General features: G+C 34.3%; 1 protein-coding gene across 1 annotated transcript in view; it reads left to right on the top strand.

Annotated features, from left to right (window-relative positions):
• The window catches only part of LOC140140027 (uncharacterized), a 186,269-nt gene that overhangs the window by 57,604 nt on the left and 111,069 nt on the right, over positions 1-17,596 (top strand). The gene's annotated exons all lie outside the window — the stretch shown is intronic.

The following is a 17,596-nucleotide window of genomic DNA, read 5'->3' on the forward strand; positions in this document are numbered from 1 at the left end:
CCATTTTCCTATACATAATACACTACTCTCACCATTGACGCGTGACCTCTACAAACAGTGTATGTTATAGGTATATTGGCATTGCCTAGTTAACGTCACCGTGTGAAAAATAACCGGCCAATATTTAAAGTACTCTCTGAAATTCTTAGAAAATATAGTTTTGTAACATGTTCTAAATTTTTAGCTAATTTAGGTGTTTGTAAATATTCGCACTTTGGTGTTTTAGTGTATGTTATAGGTAATAGGGCATTGCCTAGTTAACGTCACTGTGTGAAAAATAACCTGTCAATATTTAAAGTTCTCTCTGAAATTCTAGAACATATAGTTTTGTAACATGTCCTAATTTAGGCGTTTGGATATATTCGCACTTTGGTGTTTTAGGAAGGATATGTAAACGACAGATAACACCAAAAATATGAACAAATTATTTCCAAACCGTGTTAAGTCTGCAACCATTATGTTTCTCATTTTCAAGAATGCTGGTTAACAATATGCAGACTTTTGTCTCATTTCGTAAACAAAGGCCCACCAGTATTGTTACCTTGTATTTGCTTTATAATCGTTCACCCAACTGAAACTATAATACCAGCTCATTGCTCATTGCACAGGTGAAACAGAAACATGTGGAGTGTGGATTTAACTAGAGAAGATCTGATTTAACATAGTTGAGCTATTTTCAATGAGTGTTATCTTGGTTTAATAGCTTTTAATGCGGTTTAAGTCCTGCAAATGTCGCGGTGAATTCTACTGTAGACATGACTGCATCATGTCCATGCATTTCTTTGGTTAGAAACCAGCTTCACGTTATTTGTCCAAGATGTTGGTAGGTGTCCCCTTCCTCGTCAGCCTTCCATAGCAAAACATGTTTTTCCACACCTCTATGTTTCCTAACAAAAAGCACTCCTGCATTCTCTTCACTATGCCATTCCTGATGGTTAAACTTTATTTATCTTGTCTAGTATTCAGAAATGTGTTCTGCTATCTCTCTATGTCACAGAAGCCTCCGTTTACTATTGCAGTTCAAAATATAATCTTTTTTTTCTCAAATAAAACAAGAAAACAACAGGTGATTGACCACATAACATTCATCATTCTTTTCGGGATATTGCATGTTTTGTTTTAATGATATTATATGACAAATACATGTATATAAAACTGGGAATGGATACAATTTAAACTAAAATTATCTTATAATTTCAAGGTAGCAATCAGGAAGGAGACATCAAAGTATTTTTATTGAATTAATTCCTTCACAACGTATGAAGAAGAAGACCTAACACTTTACAATGACTGAAATGCGCATTTCAGACGTCTTAATGTAAGTTAGACTTGGAATTTATTATGTAAGGTAATGTTATGGTAATAGCGAGAGACAAGCATGCAAGACTTTACAAATAGCGAGACTTTAATCTTTACTTGAACATACATTTCGTTGATTAGTTTTGCACTTTGAATAGCCGCTAAAGTAAAGTGAAAAGACATTAAAGACTTGTATCGTATTTATTTGTCGCTAATGTGAGACACATAATTCCTCTGTGAGCCGTCTTGAATCTTTTAGCACGATCAGACGCTTAACTTCTCTCTTTCCCCATACGTATAATAAAATTACAATTGAAGCCGAGTATTAAGAGGACCTAAGCCACCATTCTTCCGTCAAAAAAAAGTCGCGTTATTTACTTTTTGAAAAGTATTATCAGATATTACATGACATTTTAAAATAAGCCGATAAGTTATTATACCCAAGGTGGTTCAACGATAGCTATTTTTAGAAAGGCGAATGACACTGTACTGTCATTATCTTCTAATATCACAATTGACATATTATGTGTGATGGGTTTAACATTACGATTATAATGAGCAATGAAACCGTCTGTCGATCACATGAACTATCCACGGAAAACGTGTCAACCCACGTAAAAACTTCTTGAACTAAAGAAGAAAAAAAAGAATAATAAGGATAAACGTCGAAACACAAAAAATGCGACCTACAACTTTGATCGTATCCAAAAAGTATCCAAATGCAGATACCTAGTTCATAAGAATAAGTTCGCTCTGTCTGGAAGCACACATCATGGCTGATTGGAGTTCATCATGCCAATACGTCAAGAAAAATCTTTAATGTCCTTTGCGGCAATCATCAGACTGTTAAAGAAACTTCAGCACAGTGGAAATGCAGGATCCTTACTCTCATGGAGCGTCGTCACAAAGGGTGCGTGCGTCTTCTGGAATCCAACAGGGAATTGTATTGGGTCCAGCCTTCCGCCTGTACATCAATGATCTTTCCATGCAAGTGAAATCAACTGTTAGATTATATTACTAGCAGATGGCTGCATCATGTGCAAGCGGATCAATTCAAACTGCAGACAAGAACATGCTGCAAGAAGACAACATTGATGCCCGGTGATCTTGGAAAGACAAATTAAACTCGAAGATGTGTTTTCCATAAACATCACCCACAAGGAGAATCAGGTTATACCTACAGCACGGGTGGTATTCCACTTCAGACAAATAATCATACGTACCTGGGGATCAACATATCAACATTAACAATGAACTCAAATGTAAACAGCATACGACTAAGGCCAACAGAACTCTGGGTCTGCTTCGCAGAAACCTCTGCCACTGCAGTACAGCACCCTACCACCAAGTATCCATCGACCGCATTGAAGCTGTGCAAAATCGCGCTGCTAGGTTTGCTACAGGGAATTATAGTACGGAAAGCAGTGTTACATCTATGAAGAATGACCTAGAATACGATTCATTAGAAGAGAGACGTACGAGAGCTCGGCTTATTCTTCTGTATAAAGCAACAAACCAGTCTGCAGCTATTGACATCAGCAAATTCAGGATCACGGGGAGGACCACGGGGGAGGACCAGCCGTCTCCGAGTTACCACCAGACAAATCAGGCAAATGTGTTGTGTTGGGGTGTGTTTGTAGGTCAACCATGTCAAATGAGCAATTTTGACATAATATGATAATATGTTCAACGGCCAAAATAGCAAGTGATTGTCGTTTTTACACATTACCTTGCTCGGTGCAAAATGTACCCGTCCAGGCAGTTGTAACTACATATTTTGTCAGCATTTTGGGTACATACTCGTATAGTTAAATTAGTCCCAAGAGCTGTGTCTAGACATAAACGTAAACAATTAAACAGTAATGTGAAACACAGATTCTAGGCTGTAAAAACACTAGTTTGACAAGCCTTGCTCGCAGGCGTAAATCTTTCCGATCAGATCTCAGAATGCTACTACCCTAAAAGCCCTTTGACAACTTCCACGTTTCTATTAATAACTATAAATAGATTAACGCTACAGTACCAAAAGAAATGGATACTTGATATTTTTATCTAGTTTAAAAAAAAATGTTTTTGTTATGTTGACCGATGTTAGGCCAAAAAAAACAAAACAAAACAAAAAACGTTTTTGTGATTTCTTCAAAAGTTTTTTGTCCAAGTTTGACCCCACAGATGAATTCATCAATTCTTTGCCATTCTAATTATATAAACTATAGAACGTTCAAACAATTTTAAAAGTCAGCATAAAGGTTTGTGTTACATTATTTGGACGGTGTTAATTCATTCCAAAAATAGAATGCACGAGTGAGCCACTGATTGGGAATAACATTGCTATTATTGTCACTGAATTAATCATATCTCTGGTATGGCTTATAGTGGTAAATACATGTATTTGGAAGTTCGATCTTGGTTCGAACCCCGCAAGCAACTCTCTTTGATTTTTGATTTGATTTTAACTCATATTTCTAAATCCTAGTTTTCATATTTTTATTAAAGCCATAATATACGATTTCGGGCAAATTTGAAGTTTTGTTATTCCAAAAATTATAACAATATTTATAATATTAGTAAATAACTGTCAGGAAGGTTTCACGTTACATTTGAAGCAGAAGTAGCGAGATAAAAATGAAAGAAAACACTTAATATCTTGACCGCTTTACTGTGGTGTTCTATGGGGGATTAGTCTTAATAAGACATCAAAGTTAGTTGCTCTATCTAGACAACGAACTTGGCTGATTCCAATCAGGTGTAATCCGAGGTGTATTAAGTTGGACATTGTGTAAAAATTACAAATATGCCAAAATATTAGGTTTGAAATTCGTGCATCTCATGATTTAATATGTATGCATAAAAGCTCATAAAATATGTTGCCGATAGGGAGGGTCTAGTCCAATTAAAAATCGTGAAAAATCTGTGTTGACGTTACTTTATTTGATAGGCTTATATATATTCTTGAACTTTTAAAAATTACTTAAGTTTGACATGCTTTATTTGATTATTTCATATTGAAAGCTACTGAACTTAAATGCATTTTTTAAAAAGATATGAACTCGAATGTAGGATTAGGCTTAAACATGAACCAAAAATAAATCATGAAAAAAGTGGGCCTTCAAGCTGACATTCATTAGGCCTATATTATTAAAGACAAAAGGGAGAGGAAAAAAGAAAAGAAAAACGAACTGAAAAATTCCACATCATCGATAAGATAACATGGGAATCGAACTCTCAACCTTCCGCACTGCACACCTTCGACCTGTCCACTAAGCCATCGCAACTTGTTCGGGCGAAAGGTATTCTTTTGCTATCTTATTTCTCGTTCAACATGTTCAAGGATCTCACTCAACAACAATCTTTTCAAAACTGCTTGTACTTCAGTTAAATGAGATGATACTACCTTCTTTGACGACTACAATATTTTGTTACACAATAGAGTATTTTGCATTTATAAAATATATAACAATAGACGTTTTTAATTGCTATATTAATCAATATAACATGCATAATAGATAGCGCCGGCTGGGATCCATTTCGTGAAGTATCGTGACAATTGCAACGTGCGCTAAAGACACGAGACCTCAAAGAACACAACTTTTCAACCTACGACTAGGTTGTTCCACCGCTCATTTTCGCTGAAAAGTTAATACAAACTCTGGTTAGTTAATGTTTATCATAAGCATTAAACCGGCGTTTCCTTAAAGCCGTAGATATAACCATTTTAGTGATCGTGACATGCATTTTCTCTCATTTTTCACTTCGCGCACCAAAAGCTGTAATTTTTCCACAATAATTCAACATTTACACGTTATTCTTTGCCTTATACTCATGTTTCATATCTTATCTATGGGCTCAATATGAAAATGAAGGTAGAAACGACTCGTATATTCCATTTTTTTGATGTTTTCTGAAAAACCGTATTTGCCACCTGATTTTCAACATTGCGTTACGTAACAGCAGAGGTCACGCCGGTAAAAATTACCGGAAGTGAGCTAAGTTGCTGTCGTACTGTTAATAATTGGAACAGTCAACATGGCATTTCCGCCACCATATTTAGTTTGACGCTGGTATACTGGAAGACAGAGATAAAAAGACTAGTTTGCGTCTGACGTCATCTGTCAATCAAATTCGAGCACGGTTTGTTTACAAGTGTCGTGATGATATGAGTTGCTGAACGCGGCGATAAAACCGGGTGCCTTATTGTTAATTGTGCACCTTCTAACATACAAACCAGCTCAAAAGTTAGGTCTTTATAGTAGGAACATTTCTTTTGCGAAGGCACCATGTCAACAATGCCTAGAAAAGTTGCTTTTTGCCTTGTAAAAGTACGTACTTTTTCGACATTTTGTGTTATTCCTTTTCTCCGATTGGCACCAGATAAATCGACCTTTCTATTACGCGCTATTAACCAATCAAGGATCTTAGGGAATTTGATTGACATTGACGTCAGATGCAAACTAGTCTTTTTATCTCTGTCTTCAATTATATCTAGTAGCCTACTTAAGGGTATACGATGAATTGTTGGTCGAAGCAGCTAAAAAAGCGACTTTTATTATCTAAATCAATATATTATTGAAAAATAACACTTTGATGTTTTGCGAAAGTTCATTCTGCAAATCATATACTTTGAAAACTTGCTTGATTTATTGTTGTTAATGAATTATATACGTTTAACAAAAGCGTTGTTGTTTCGCATACTCGCTATAAAATGCTCAATTCAATTTCAACCACCAAATCATAAAAGTTTAAAATAATTGCTAACCTTAAGATAATATTAGGACCTCTTCCCCTGCGCTAATTCTTGGTCGAATTTTAGCTTAAATATACCATACCGTTTAATAACATGAGGGTTACAGGATTTAGTACGTTTTTTGTTTTTGTTCAAATAATTCCAGAAAGAATTTCTGGTAAATGACGTCCTATGCAAATGTAATACAACAAAGTTAGATTAATCATAATGATTTCAGCAACGTGATGCAAAAATTGGATACCAATCACTTTAATACATGTAACATATTGAAAATATTAAATTAAAACGATTAAAATTATCAATTATTAAAATTAAAACAATTTTTTGAAATACTCTCAAACGACAATCTCAACTGACGGTCTTACACGCAGACCTGAATGGAATATACATGGAAGCAAAAAATGAAGTTTGTTAAGTCGACCCTCACTGCAGGAGAATACACAGCAAGATTAACATACATCGTTTATCATACCTGCTCAACCGGCCGTTATTTTCGTGCTATCATATATAAGTACCCCCCCCAGCATGGGATATTCAAGAGCGGAAATATGGTAGTTATAAAGCTGCTGCCTATTACTTCAACAAACATCCAATGGATATTTAAAAAACAGCAAGTTGCGATTACACACGATTTAAATTGAGAATAACTCTGTTAAAAACCTGGATGATACAATATAAATGTAATTATAACTTTTGCACAATTCAAATGTTATGATACTGTATAGTATAACTCATGCTATTTGTAAGGAATATTTAATTATCAAATGTTCAGGTCGTTTTTCAAAGGTTTGTCATGGTCATATATTCTTTCAATAGTTTATTCATATCAAAACTATTCTACTATTCTACAGTGTCGTATTTTTAATTATAGATACCTATAACCTGGACACTTTGGGAGAAGAACCCAGTGTATGGAAAGGAAATGAAATAATTAAATTATTAAATAACTTCAATTGAGTCAAGTGTTATAGAGATAGACATTACCAACTCAATTGTTGATGAGAATAGTATAATCAAGAGGTAACATCCTGTATGATAGTGATTTGTCTTTTGTCCTGCTAGCTTCCATGCATGTCGTGCAATGAAATTGTGATTTGCATTTTTAATTCGTTTGTAAAGCAACAATCTTAAAGGGTGCTCTAACGATCTATAACTTAGCAAACCAGATGCATTGAATATTTTCCCTCTGCTTCTCAGCAATTTTAAATAGCGCACATCTTCCAAAGTGTGAAAGCAAAATTTAGAATGTCTTTTCAAATTATATTTAAACAAGTAAACTAACAAATGTTGCCGCACGTATTGATGTATCAAATAGCAATTTCATACTGTCGCTATGGCTTTTCTGGTCGTGCCATTTATACATGTACATATAACTATCTTATTCGGGAAAATGTTTTTAGTAATTAAAACATATTATGCTAGATTTGAATTAGCTCTGCATTTATTTCGTATCTATTTCATTCATGTAAATGTACATACATGTCTTGTCGTCGTCATCATGATTATATTGTAGGGTTTATAACATATGTTTAAAACGAGATGTGCAGGAGTGAGTTTTACATGGATATATATGTTATGCGATCAAGCAAAATCAGTCAGAACTCGGTGATATTAAATTTTCGGTTTCTTACAGGATAGTTAGAAACATTAACACAGCTGCATTTTCTAGAAAACCCCATTTAAATTGAACAACCAGTTGCAAAGATATGGGCAATATTAAAGAGTTTCCAAAACAAGAGGAAACAAAAGGAAATAGTTCCTTTGTTTGGCCATATCTCAAAATCAATATTTACGAGTTCCGACTGATTTTGCTTGATCGCATTACATATAAATAGTGTGTTGGTCAGAAGTATAAAAATGTGCTAAACGTATAATGTTGTGGGACATATGAACTATTACACAAAGCAAAGGCATAAGTAAACGTATGCAAAATGCTCTACTGACTATAACCATTAAGATTTCGGACATGGGAGATGGGATTGAGCAAGGAATTTTTTTTGTATGCCAATCGAGAATTATGCCTTTCCCTGGTACCTAATTATTGCACAACCTTTTATTTAAGCCATTTCCCTTTACAGACTTATCGATATGTGATTGGTTATGGGTGTTTTGTATGGATAAGCTTGTACCATTACCAGCTTGAATTGTTTAAGATTCGTTTTGTAGTGTTGTTGAAAGAAAAGTGTTAAAACACAAGGGACACTTTTCTTAAAGCAATCAATTATTTTTACCCAAACCAACCAACCAATACTTTTGGCACCAGGGAAACAATACTTTCAAAAGATTAAACTGAGAGAACAACCAGATAAGCATTTGAAGAAAGATTAGAGTAGTCCTTCCCAACGTAAATACATCAATAATCATTTATAGTTAGGAAGAAAAGTGCACTCGCCATTCTCACTAAAGCTTTGCCGATTTAATGCCACGGTTGTTTGGTGGCATATAGAACTGCGTTCATTTTAAAGCAAAGTTGAACACTGATGCTGCTATTTATTTCAAATCTTGCTTGCATCTTTGTATTAGGGGCAGCCACTTGTTTACTGGCATTAAAACACAAAAATTACTAACATATAGCAATGAAATTTTCAAACTACTTTTTATCATTTTGGCTAAATTAAATTAAAAACATAATGTAAATAGCGCCCTCAATGTGCACACAAATATACAGTTTAAAGAATAAAAATTGACACACAAATTACAAAGTACATTCGTAGTTAGACATCATCATCCACGTGAAAAATTACATATCGTAGTGGCTGGTGCTAATTATATTTAAGCATCTAAACCAACACCTGTCACACATGCTTATGTATCACATAGCAATTTCATATTGTCGCCCTGGCTTTCCCATAGTCGTGCCATTTATACATGTACGTTTAACTATCTTATTCGGGAAAATGTTTTAGTAATTTCAATTACTAAAACATTAAAAAACATTAGGGGCATTACGTCATTTGGTGAGAAGTTCTTGTTTATTTTATTGTTTGATTTCAAATATAATCTAATGGACTACTTAATCGAATGAACCATGCTGTAAATTTTTCTGATGGGGTTAAGGGCCAAATCCAAGATGGCGGCTCAGATGTATAAAAAAACCAACATGGTCCGATCACGTTGTACAATATCTCAAATTCTTCCTCTAATTACAAGGAACAAAAAAGTAACTAGTCGCACCTCTCTAGGATGATTGGTTAATGAGTTACATGGTAAAATATACAAGGTCAACGACCGTTTGAACAGTGGTCAAGCTTTCAATATTCTCAAACTGAAGCGAAAATGGTCTCAATTTATTCAGCTTGACACAAGAAACAAAAATGTATATATGGTTATACAACTGCAGGTCAAAGGTCAATCATTATAAACCATCATAATTCGTTATGCATTCGGCAGATTGACGAATCTAGAATTTTGAGCAAATTAGTATGTTTCAGGTTATCTTTTATTTCCACCAAAAATTAAAGGTAACTCTTACTCACCGACGAAGTTATTGAAATTTTGATTTGGACGAATCGCGCCTAACACTAGTGGAAGTTTTGGATGAGAAAACGGACATTTTGATGAGAAACGGCAAAAATGGTGAGAGTGTAAATGTTCTCATTCTTTTGGATGAGAAAATATGAATTCTCACCATTTTGGCCGTTTCTCATCAAAATGTCCGTTTTCTCATCCAAAACTTCCTCTAGTGTAAGTGCGGAAAATGAATTCGGCAGAGAGACGAATCGTATACTTAGCTGTACAAATCATGTTGATCTATAGTATTGTATAGCGGGAAACCCCGTATTTTCTATATTACATGTCCTCTACTAATATATCAACGTATAGCTGTGGGTATCTTCTATCCAGTGATATCAACATATTCCCCACATGATATTGCTGTGGTTTAATAATGTGAGTGCGCGCTCGTGAAATTGGAAAATCCGGGAAAATCATACGCAAAATATAGGCCAATATTGTTATTTTTGCTTTAAAATCATCAATTGCTAAATATTACAGGGATGACTATTTATAGCTTATATAGCAAGTTTAAGTCTATATAGCCTTAGGACAACCTGTAATTTCTACACAAAAGCCCAAGTCAATAATGCGTGCTATTGTTTACACGTGATTGAATGCGTATTCGGTAGAGACATTTTGGATACAGCATAAAGCCGAATAGCTGTTAAATAGCGTTTTGAGGGATATATCGATTATTTCAGAACATACAAGTATTGTCAATAACTCGTGTACATTCTCTTCTATAATATACATTTCAAATGATTCCTCACGAATGTTCTAAATTTTTAGAAGGACCAATGGAATGGTACCAAGATTTTCAAACGCCGTTTACTCAGAACAGCAATTTTGCGTATTCGGCACTCTGCCGTGTTCATAACGATATGATCACCATGGCCACCTTGACCATATTATATAATATATACATGTTCTGTTCTTTGCGTCAATATAAATATTTAGAGAACATGTTCTGTTCTTTGCGTCAATATAAATATTTAGAGACCATTTTCGCTTCAATTACAAAAATTTGAAAATTAGACCAGTGTACATAAGGTCGTTGCATATTTCACACTCTCACTCAAAACCAATCATCCTAGAGATATGCAACCATTTACTTTTTTGTTCCTTATTATTAGAGACAGAATTTGAGGTATTGCACAACTTGATCGGATCATGTTTTTTTCTAAACCAGGCCGCCTCTTGGATTTGACCGTTTTAACCCCATAAGAAAAATTGGCAGCATGGTTCCTTTGATTCATTGGTCCATGTAGATTGGATTTCAGTTCAGAAATCAAAATAAACATGCAAGTCCTACGGGAGGCGATTTTCCACGTAAGGCCATGGGATACATTTGAATTCGCCCTGCATTGGTATTGTTTCTATTTCATTAAGGTACATCTCTTGTCGTCGTTGTCACGATTATATTGTAGGTTTTATAACATAATTTAAAACGAGATAATGCAGGAGTGAGTTCTACACGAAGGATATACTTTTGAGCTGATCAGAAGTGTAGACATTGACATACAATAATATGTATGCGACACATGAAATATTACACAAAGAAAAGACACAAGTAAACGTTATGCAAAATGTTCTGCTGACTACAACCTCTAAATTTTCAAACACGGGAGATGGGATTGAGCAAGGAATATGTATGGCACTTGACAATTATGCCTTTCCCCTGGCACATGGTTATTGCATGCACAACCTCTTAAAAGCCTTTTATTTAAGCCATTTCCTTTTACAGACTTTTAGCTAGATGTTTGATTAGTTATGGGTTTCCTTTATGGACAAACTTCTTGTAGTCCAGCTACTGGACTTCCCATTACAGGCTTGAAAACAAAATGAAGTGTTAAAAACACAAGAGACGTTTTCCTTAAAGCCATTAATTATTTTTACCTAAACCAATCAAACAATGGTTTTACAGAATACCGAACACTAGGGAAGCAATACTTTCAAAAGATTAAACTGAAAGAACCAGCAGATAAATGTTTGCGAATGATTAGAGTAGTCAATCCCAACTTAAATATAAAAATAATCATTTGATGGTAGGGAAAAGGCGCACTCACCATTATAACTGATTTAAGGCCGTTAAACAGTTTTTGACGTAATAAATATATTGTTTATTATGTAGAAAATCGTTTATGTGCACTTATGGATACGAAATGACATGATTTTCATCAATGCCTCTCTTGTTCTTTTTCTTGTAAATTTATGAACATCATAAATATGTTCATCACCTTATGGATTCAAATTATTAAATATTTCTACCTACATAGTACTTTTAAACCATCTTAGTTTATCATTCTTAGTTTAATTTAGTTTAATTTATTACCTTCATTACACATAAAAATATGAAAATGTGGTGTGTGGTGCAAAAGGGCAACCCCGAACAGGCACGCAGGCCCACTAGATGGGGTCCCTTGTACACACACCAAAATAAAAGAACTAACATTACACAGTGCATAATTATAAACACATTAAAAAAACACTATAAAATACATTAAAATGCAATACGGTATAATACTAAAATTGAGTTGCCAAATATGGGGTCAAGACATCGCAGAATTTATATAAGCACTAGTGAAATTTCACAAAGTAGGTATACTGACAAGTTCATAATTTGCAAATGTTCCCATGTACAAATCCAAAAATATTTCGGTATGAAGATCCCAAACACACCCCTATGACGCCCCGCACTACACCACAGTATCCTCTCAAATTGCCTGATCAACTCTCACACTCCTTCGGCTGTTTCCTGCTGGAACTTGACGTTGGTGGCGTCAATTTGAGAAATTTTCTTGCTACGACATATATTTTCAGAAAAAAAAAAACAATTTTGAATGGGGCTACGTGCATCAAATTTGATTACAGATTGTTGTAAAAACTTTGCGTATCCTTATGAGGTAATCTATCCAGCATTGGGGTATATTGGGGTATATTGGGTATTTAATATACATGGTATAGGCCAGAAATCTAGCATGAGAAAATTATTATGTTATTTTTACACATAAAATGTCAAGTATGAAAAATATGAAAAATGTAAAAAAAAGTTTGGCCAGGAAATACTCAATTTGATTATAGTAGTTACAATCTCTAAATTAAGATCCATATTAAGAGCCAAAAATGTATGTTCCCCTGGCATTAAGTTTGTTGCCACCGAGTTTGAGTCCCGTACCCCACAGATGACCAGAAAAATGCATTTCTAAAATTTGACCTCTGGATGACCTTTGACCTGACCCCTGCAAAATGCTCCCCTGGTCTTGAGATTTGTTTTTACTTGAGCCCCATACCCCATACACCTTACCCAGATAATGCAATTGTAAGATTTTACCGCCATAATCAAGTAATTATGTATCGTGAAAAACAATGTATATTACATCCAAAATGCTCTTTAAATAATGTTTCCTATAGAGTGTGAAATTTAGAACTTAACGCGAATTAAGCATGTTTACCAAAGGGCAAACTTATAATAATAATAAATGAAATATGAAATAAAAATTTGAAAAAGTTATAACAATAACAACAATTCCCATTGAAGCAAATGCAAATCACATAAGGAGAAACAAATGACTCTTAACAATCTCGCACATTCTCTGACTCGTTTACAATAACTTTTAACTGCATTAAAGGTTAATTGCTTATTAGCTTCCGTCTAACGATGTGCCACTGGACAAAAAACATGCTTTACCAAATGGCTTGATGTAATTATGAGACTGTCCATCGACTACGGAAAGTAATCTCGATGCTTGATGGGAATCCAGAGTGATTCTTGTTCTCCATTGAGATATATGGCATCACAGATTGTATTTTCTTTTATTGCCATTGCTTGTCATCGGTATATCAGGCATGCGAAAAGAACCGCATTGACCTCAAATAAAAAATCATATATTTACTATGTAATAACAAGTCATGTGTGAACACACCGTGACTCTGAAAAAACCTATGCAGGATCATTGTTATACTTCCTTATAACTTTTTTCAACGAGATTAAAGAGCAACAAATGCGGTGTGAAAATTTCCAGTATAGATTGGTGCATCCAGCGATTTTGTTAATTTTAAAACATGGCGACATTTTAAGTGTATCGGAACTTTTTGTGAACGATTTACAATATGTCTTAAAAAAGCTTCCATCACTTACCCTTAGATACGTGAGTTGAAGTAAGGAGTATCATCAGGAAATTTCAGTCTTCCATTCTTCCCATGATTCATTTAGAATTGGTTAAATGAATCATGAAAGTATTCCGTCATTCGGAGGTTACGTTAATTCGTCGATCCCGTGTTCCTGTACCAATCAGCCAGTTTCGAACAGAGTAGGGTGTTAAATTTCCAACCCGTACCGGTCTAGAGGCTTTCTTGGCTTATCCAAGGTTGTCAAAACCCGAACAAATCAAATCAATAGAACAGACCACGAGATGCTAAACAGAGAAGAACGTTGATGCAAACTCTCATTACTGTTTATTTATAACGTTACATATCCTGTTATTAAACTGAAAGCCATGGGAAAAATGCTTCTCATTATGGTACCACATGCCACCAACTCTCAGCAATTGGTAACTTATTGCCACTGTAATATCACCTATATACTAATAATACGGAGTGACCAAGGCCATTATGATGTAACTGACGCTGTATTGAACAGGCAAACATGTCATCTGGTCAGACTGTAAAGGACGTAAAGAATTCTAATATCCCCATATATTTTATTAGTATTTTTGCACGTAGTTTGAATTTGTTTAAATTTGGAGACATGCATGCGCATTTGAGCGGATAAGTCGCCACTAAAGTTTCATAAGACAAAGAATTAACCACACACTTTGAACATGCTTCACATACATGTATGAAGCTTTACATCTTTCAGTTTGTTATTCATTCGTTCAGAAAACCCTATAGCGCTTTCAATGAAATGTGAGAGAGAAACATAGCTCCCTATATTGAATTGTCCTGATTCGCGGTGTATATTTTCTCTATAAGCACTTGAAATGGGATATGCTAGCATTTCTGATATGTCAAGGAAGTCGTACAAGAGTCGAACATTGTGGCCGAATTTTAGAAATGTCAGACCTTTACCTGTATTGTAATTCATTTTGTTGATCTGTCAAATATATAACCGCAACATGATTTTATTGAATGTATTTCTGTCCCATGATGCGAGTTACGGTTGCATGATTGGTTTATACATTGACTATCTATACTGAGACTGTGCGATGCTCATTTTTTATTAATCAAATATAAATAAATACATCGAGACAGAAGCAGCCAACAGGGTGAATACGCAACAAGTTAGTTTATGCCTTAAGGTTAGCAACTATTTTAAACTGTTGCGATTTGGTAGTTCACAGCATCTTGCGAATGTTAGTGGATTTTGGCAAACATTGCATTGGTCAATCCATAACGAGTGTTTAGAAGAATTGAAATAAAACAGATATCCTTTTAGAGGCCCTGTGGGACTTGGGTTATGTTACAAAGAGGGCTGAAACAACAACACTTTTGTAAAACGTACATAACTCATTAACAACAATAAATCAAGTTTTCAAAGTATATGATTTGTAGCATGAACTTTTGAAAAACATTAAAGTGTTATTTCAATAATATATTGATTTAGATAATGAAAATCGATACTTTGGCTACCTCGACCAACAATACCTGGCCTACATTTAAGTTTATGGTTCATTCACCTTCTGATTCTCTATCTACACATAGGTTCTAATTGTTGTTGCACAACAAGGATGTTTGGTAACATTTATTATTTTGAAAAACAAAACAACATTTAATTTTCAACCGCAGTCACAGGAAATGATGATATAGCAATCTATTTCATCTTAAGTGATAATATTTATAAATAATATAATTTCTTCCCTCAAGATAGACATCTACAACTTTATATTGTATGAAAATTGAGGGCGTGTCTTTCAAAGATGTTATTATTAATATTATTTTACAAAAATTATGGTATTCCTTGCTGTGTTAGAAGCCATAAATATGATCCAATATGGTACGTTCAAACTTTACGTTACATATTTTATTGTGTCATTTGTATTCATTACTATTAGCATTTTCTTTGTATTCATTTGTAATTGGGATGTATTATTATAACAATTAAATATAAATAATGAAACGAAATCACAATTTCCCCCAGCAATTATTTTAACATCGATGTCAGATTGGCATATATACTTCGCTTCTGTTTTAATTTTCCTGACACACAAATGATGTACCTCCATCGGCATAATATGAGTCCGTATCAAACAATATGAAGATAATGTCGCTTGAGTTGTTTTAGACTACTCCGTAGTCCACTTGCCCATTGTCATGAATGTGCATACTTTGGATATTGCATTTAAGCTTAAAACTCCGATTTAAATAATTTGTGCACAATTGATAGATTTTCACAACTGATCATCTTTTCAGTCACCGTACTCCCTCTGTATGTTAGCTTCCCAAGTGGACTACTGACTTTGCCTTGAGAGTTAGGCCAATTTCTGGCCTAACTAAAATTGGTGATGATGTAATGCATCTTTAAAAATGAATCTGGCTTGTGATTGGTCGCCCAGATCTCGTTATTGTTTAAATCCTCCCGACGCGTACTGGTACCATTATAACTATACATGGTACACAACTGTCTAGGGAATGCGGCGCTTTTGTGCTGGTGGATGAACGTATGCATCTAGCGCGTATTGTACCACCATGCTTAGTCTTGTGGTTAGATTTTATTGATAAACAAGTATGATTGACAGTGTGTGAGTCCTGGGGTAAAGTTCTGCTTAAAAGTGAAAGTCCATAGTCGATTTTAAATCGTAATAAACTGGCAGATTCTAAAATTAGAATTGTTCAGTATTGGAGTGCCATTACAGTTATGCCATTTATGATATGTTGCATTCAATAATATAAGCCTACGTATACTTTACTTTTACTGTCACAAATATAATTATATAAACTTTTTCATAACCATTTTATACTAGTATTTTGATGTAATAAATATCAGTATAAATTCGAGTTCAACTGAATGCGTTCATCATGATTAATAACGTATTTTTATTTATCAAAAATCGACTATGGCATAGTCTAGAGTTGTTTTGGAGTTATATGAGCTGATTTATTATTGCTCGTTATTATAGTTCATATAACTATAATTTGACTCTCTTGCCAAATTTTGATGGCATTTATCAAAACTGATTAAAAGTTCTCTATCAGAAGGTAAAAATCTGAATATTTACTTTCTTTAATATAAATTCATATAGTTATATTGGAGGACGTTTTATAGCATAATATATGCTTGTCAAAGCCTTAAAACAAAATATAATGCAATTTTTTGTCAGTATCATTTGAGTCTAGTAGCGTTGTTAAAGGCGTGGATAGTATAGTATTTCATTTAAAGTCAATACCACATTCATATATAAACTTGATGCCTTATCCTTGCCTACACAACATTTGTACTTATTTGAGTTTTATTCGCCTGAGATCTTCACTCTCGCTTACTATTCGGTATAGGTGGCATTTAATGATGACGTTTGAAGCATCTCTTATTTGTCCTTACTTAAACGCCGGATTGGTGTCAAGTGTACGAGTTTTCACTCGACAATGTATAAGGTCTCAATACTTATTTCTCCAATACTGCGGGGATCTTTATGTACACGACTACATGTTCATTTGGAATGAGCAATGTAGATTTCAAATATTATTATTTTACCAAATTATGCAAGAATTCCTTGTAATAAATAATATGGGTTTTGTCAGGCTGCAGTCTACGCAGAGATAGGAAAAATATTTCCCCGTATTCAAGATAAAAGTGTAAATACCAATGATTTCATTTACAAGACATCTTTTTCATATTGCGCATACGAATTTTATTACCAAGTTCTCAAGTTTGCCGGGATACCACGTGTTTTAGAACAAGTGAAGTATTCTCTATTAATACAGTTTATATTGTGCCTGCTAGGAATATAAATGCATATAAGCTGCCTCAGAAAAAGGTGATAATATCCTATCGTTTGAGGTGAACACTTTTCTATATGTTTTGAAAATATTACGGCACCGTACCCAAATTTGTTCCATCTTTTA

This window comes from Amphiura filiformis, chromosome 18 (genome assembly GCF_039555335.1).
Source record: "Amphiura filiformis chromosome 18, Afil_fr2py, whole genome shotgun sequence".
Taxonomy (NCBI): Eukaryota; Metazoa; Echinodermata; class Ophiuroidea; order Amphilepidida; family Amphiuridae; genus Amphiura; species Amphiura filiformis.